The sequence below is a fragment of the Pinus tabuliformis genome, chromosome X, assembly GCF_031772625.1.
Source record: "Pinus tabuliformis cultivar Carrire ecotype Pingquan chromosome X, CPIR1, whole genome shotgun sequence".
Taxonomy (NCBI): Eukaryota; Viridiplantae; Streptophyta; class Pinopsida; order Pinales; family Pinaceae; genus Pinus; species Pinus tabuliformis.
Window position 1 is genome coordinate 1,631,726,079 of NC_142308.1, and position 5,535 is coordinate 1,631,731,613.

Below are 5,535 nucleotides of genomic sequence, written 5' to 3' on the forward strand. Positions count from 1 at the left end.
TTTATCACCGATATTGATTTCGATAGCATGTTGCAACAAAAAAACAACTAGTTTTACATAAAAAAAACAAAATGCATTTATTTATTCCCCTATTTATTTTATTTTCTTCACTAACCTATTTTGATTTGAAAAATGAATATTACTACGTATATGAGTACTTCCAATGAAGCCATTTTAGAAGTAAGGCTTCACGTATGCACATACCCAAATTTGAAAAATGCATGTTAATCGATATTAGGGTATGAGAAGCCAACTTCCCTTCAAAAAATGGTATCAAAAATTGTTGAAGCATAGAGTGATGTTGCAAACAAATGATGGAGTGAAACCAATCTTCAATATATCCTTTACTTTTTTGATTTCGCATAGCCATCATATCATGAAGTTCTTGAGCTTTTGAAATAGCTTGTTGATGCATAGTAAAAGAAACCTCATTTTCTTCCATAGCTTCTACAATTTTTGCATTTGAAACATTCTGAATCTCATTGTAGGTTTTCTCTAATAACACATGTGAGATAGAATGGGTGGGAAGGGTGGGTAAATTTGCCAGTTCAACATTGTAAGTATGTTGTACTGGTTTATTATGGTGAGGGTGTGGAATTAGTTGAGCAGGAAAATGTGTAAGGAATGGAGCATTTTGATGATATGGTTGATTGGGTTGTGTGAATGGTTTTGATGGGCAAGCAAGATATTGTGGAAGAGCTGGTGGAGAATATGGAGAATGTGCTTGTGCTACAAGATGGGGGAGAGTAGTCATGCAATCATAAGGTGAACCATGCCAAGCTTGTAGAGAAAATTGTTGGTGGTTATATTGAGATTGACATGGCTGCCCTAACACATTAGTATTCCATAATGGATTATGCAAGTAAGAAAGTGGAGAGGGAGTGTTTTGAACCATACCTGTAGGCCATGATTTCCGTGGTTTTGACCTTGTTGCAGCTTCCTTACCTCTTTGATATGCTACTTCCATCCTATATAAGGAAGAGTGAGTATCTATGAGATGCTCCTTTCGGTCCTGAGGGTAAAACACTTCATCCAAATCTTGATTTTTATGAACCTGCAAAACATCCAATTTTTCATTTAGAGAGCTAATAAAATCAACTTTAAAATTTTCAAATAACACATTGATTTCAGCTCTTATGTCTCCTATTCTTGTAGCAGATTTGGAAAAGAAAGAACAAACATCTCTAGAATTCTTACCAGCCTTGGAGATTCCTCTTGAATACCTTATGCACAACTCACAAACATCATCATATGATAACTGAAAAACATCACCTTTTCCTATCAGATTTAAGATTTCTAAACATTCCTCTTTGATTCCTTTAAAAAGGAGTGTTTTTAAGATCTCTTTTTCCAAATGCTTATGCTTTGATTTTTGAAGGTTATAATGAAATCGATCTACATAATCCTCCAAACTTTCATCTTCCCATTGTATCATACCGAAAATATCTTCATTGGATTTGCAATAGTCTTGGTACTTCTTCAAGAATATGTTCTTCATGTCCTCCCATGTTTGGATGCAATTCCCACCTAGGCTCATGAACCATCGAAGAGCTGCTCCTTTTAGAGTAAGAGGAAACACTTTCAATCTTTCATCATTAGTACAATAATCATATCCTCTACAAAGTATTTCGAACTCAAATAAAAATGTATCTGGATCTTCATTTTCTAAACCATGAAAATTTGGTAAAGATGGGGGAATTATGTGCATTTGTGTCACTTTTCCTAGATCTTTGATAGGAAATTCAAAAGTAGAAACCTGAGCCATTTCTTACCATAGTTTAAGATGTTCTTCATGTGTTTCTTCGAGGCTCCTTCTTCAAATGTTCCTGTCAATCGGTTAGTGAAATGGGTGGTGCTTACATCACCACTTGCGTGAGATCATGTGATTCATTTTTTTAAAAATTTCTATCTTTTTCCTAATCATTCAAAAATTCAAACATCTATTTCTACCCTAGGTTCTTTAACAGTCCTGCTGGAAAGCGGACGGGGGAGCAGGGCTTTTACATGCTCCGTACGCAGGTTCTTACCTTCCGTTTTTAAGATCCAACTCTTCCCTAGCAGGCACTCATCAGATTCACACTACTCTTTAGAAATGGCTACACTCTCCCCGGCAATGGCGCCAAAATGTGGAGCGATAAAAAGGTGTCTTTTAAAATCCTAATTACCTTCACATTAATTATCAACCCAGGGACGACTTTTTATTTCAAGAGTGTACTCAGTCTGAGGCGGCTATTTACTTAAGAGTAATGTTTTGCAGTATAGTGCTTAAAACCCAAGAGTAAATGAATGCTTGAAAAAGAAATCTAACAATAACATAAACTCAAATGCTCTGAAATCCAACTATTCACTCAGCAAACATCAATTGAGGATACAACAACTATTCACTGAGCAAGCTATGACTAAATTACTTTAAAAGAACAAGGCAGCTTATCAGTCAAGGGTGCGGAAGCGATAACCCATCCCTCTAGAAACTGATGGAAAGGAAATTAGAGCATGGACCATAGGTCTGGGAGCTAAGCAGCGACTTGCTGGCTCACTACAGCCTTAGACCTTCTCTCACACCAAAGCAGCAAATGCAAGTAAATGGAACGGCAGAAAGTAAAATGGAATAGCAAACAGGAAATGGAACAGCAAGCAGTAAATGGAACAACAATCAAATAAACTAAGTCTCGCGAGTCAGAACTAAACTCACATTCTGCAATAAAATAGCAATCTTCTTTCTTAAGGCAAATTGGATGGAATGTACTTTATGGAATAGCACTCATTGATGAATTAGCAAGAATCAACCATACATACACACGACACGCTAATATGGTAATCTGACAATTAAGGTGAATATGACTATGTTTCCAAATAGAATAATATCACTTTTCGGATTCCAATAATCAGGATTTCAAATGAATCCAACAACAGTAATATTCAGTACAAATGCTCTGTAACAGAAACATGCAATCAACTCTGAAAAGATTCACTCATACAATACAGAGTCACTACATAAATTTCCTGAAGAAACCATTAATGAATTAATCGTAGCAGAGCATGGAATAGCATATGAAAAAGCATGTCAGATTACCGAGCAATAAAGATAAGCAAACCACGCAGAAATCAAAAGAATATAATATACAGTAGCAGCAGCATACTCCACCAGAGGCTGTGCCCTTAGCCGCCAGCGGACGCTGCTGGGTTACTTCAGAAGGAAAAGAATGAACAGCAACTCCCAAATCATGTATTAATCATCAAATTGTAGAATCATTACAACAGCAAATGCTTGAGAATTACAGCATGCAACAATCCCTATCCTATCATGGATAATCCACCATCATTCTTCCATCATTCGAATTCCCCCCATCTCTGATCTCTGTCTTCATTTAAATAGAGAGATCAGAGAGAAGTTACAATAAAGATAAGTACAACATGATTTCTTTTACAAAATTGGATTGATTCTAACCAGTTGATCAACAAGAAAATATATTTCCTTTCATCTCTCAATAAAAGCAAGACGAATTTAGCTTTGCAGCTGAGATTTGGAGGACGGCCGCGACAGCAAATCTGAGAAAATCGTGCTCAAAGAACCCTGTGTTTCTCTCAGTACAAGCCGAATTTGGGCAAACCATTCTTTAACAAAGTTAATTGGGCCCATTCTGGACAAAACCCATGTTCCGGATTTTCCAGATTCTGCTCCATTTTCTTAGAATCTCAACCGCAAAACTGTCACTCCTTATTCCAGCGCATTTCTGAGTTGGCGCTTTTAAAAATCAAATATTCAATCTGAAAATTATCTTGGAGGCTAAGAATGGTAAATACTGTTATAACTAATTTATTAAAACTATCATTGATAAAATCACGCATAATCATCAATTTATTAGAAATAAAGGAGAATAGATAATATTCATTTATAAGAGCATAAATCGTTTATAAAATGGATTTAAATGATAAATTATAACAAATGATATGATGAAGAATAGTGGAAATGGGTGGGATAAGTGTTCAAAAGTGATAATAATAATGGCATATTAACGACCCAACAGATAGTAGAAATGGAATTAACTAGGATTAAAATGAAACATTTTAGTGGGTACTCCAAAATATTTAAACTCAATTGAAAATGATTTTATACTCCCTTGACACATTTTAAAACAGAAACCATTTAGCTGCATCTCATTTATTTTCCACCTTTCTATAATATGTAAGTCTTTGAGAAAGAATAGAGCATTCATAAATATTGTCACGAAAGAGGAATATTCATAATCCTAATAATCTGGGCTCTAACAAATAAAAATTTTCATGTAGTGAATAAATATTACATGGTATATTTCAGTGATTAAAATGATAACTTTATTCACAATCTCATTACAACAAACATAAATTCAATGCTAACTAGTTGGGATCTAAATAACCAAGAATTTCATGTAGAAAAGTAAACTTACATGGTAGATCCCAATTATTTGCAATGACAACTTTATTCTTGATCTTATTACGACATAGATAAATTCAAGAGTACATACATATTTCCTTATCTGAGACAAACTTTGAACACATTCCAAGATTTCATAGAAATATAATGATACAATTTACCTGCAGGATATGAGAAAGCTATCTACATCTAGCAATCGTCACTCGACAATAGTGTTATTGAGACACCATCTCATGGCATTAGAATAATGTATATAGATAGTGTTATAGAGGTACCTTGCAACACCTATTCAACACTAACTTCAAGCTTCAAATTCATCATTTGATTTACATTAGTAGCAAATGCTAGCTGGATTTCATTAAATACAACCCGACAAAAGCCATTTATGATAGCTGTCGTTGCCTTCTTTGGATCTGTCTATTGGGTGTGGAGCCTGATTATCTTCTATATTCCAAAGTATTGCCACATTGGACCCTAGTTCGAAATGCGGTTGCAATGCTGCCCATAAAATATTCACTGCAGGGAGGGTCCAGGCAGGGCGACTGCGACCTTTGGGGAGCCCTCCCCTAATGGGGGGTTTTGGGGGCAGCACCCCTGAAGCTAAAAACAAATGTAAAATTTCCTTGTAAAAGTATAGTAATCTCTAGTCAATCTGGGCCGTTCATTAGGGATCTAACGGTAGAACTTATGTTTAGTTTATGGTTTTTTGCCCTAGAAGGCAACCCCTCTCTTTGTATGAGGACTTTGTATTGAGTCTGTGTAATATATGTGTATTATCCGAGCGAAAAGTAGAGGGGTGAGACTATGAGAGAAAATAGAGGATATTACAGTGGATCTGCTGTAGGTTGTGTCTCTTCATTTTGTTTGATAATAGAAAGGAAGGACTGGCTGTTCGAGGTTGATGTAGCCCAAACTGGGTGAACCACGTATATCTGTGTCACTCTTGTTTTATGCGTTTTCTGTGTTTATATTTCTGCAATATTCTATGTGTTCCATTGCTCCGTAATATATAATTTTCTAACAACTGGTATCAAAGCTGAAGGTCTATTTGGCTGATAAACTCACAAGAAAGAAGGGTTCCTCATTTGAGTGGGAGCAATGGCGAAAGATGGTAAGTTTAG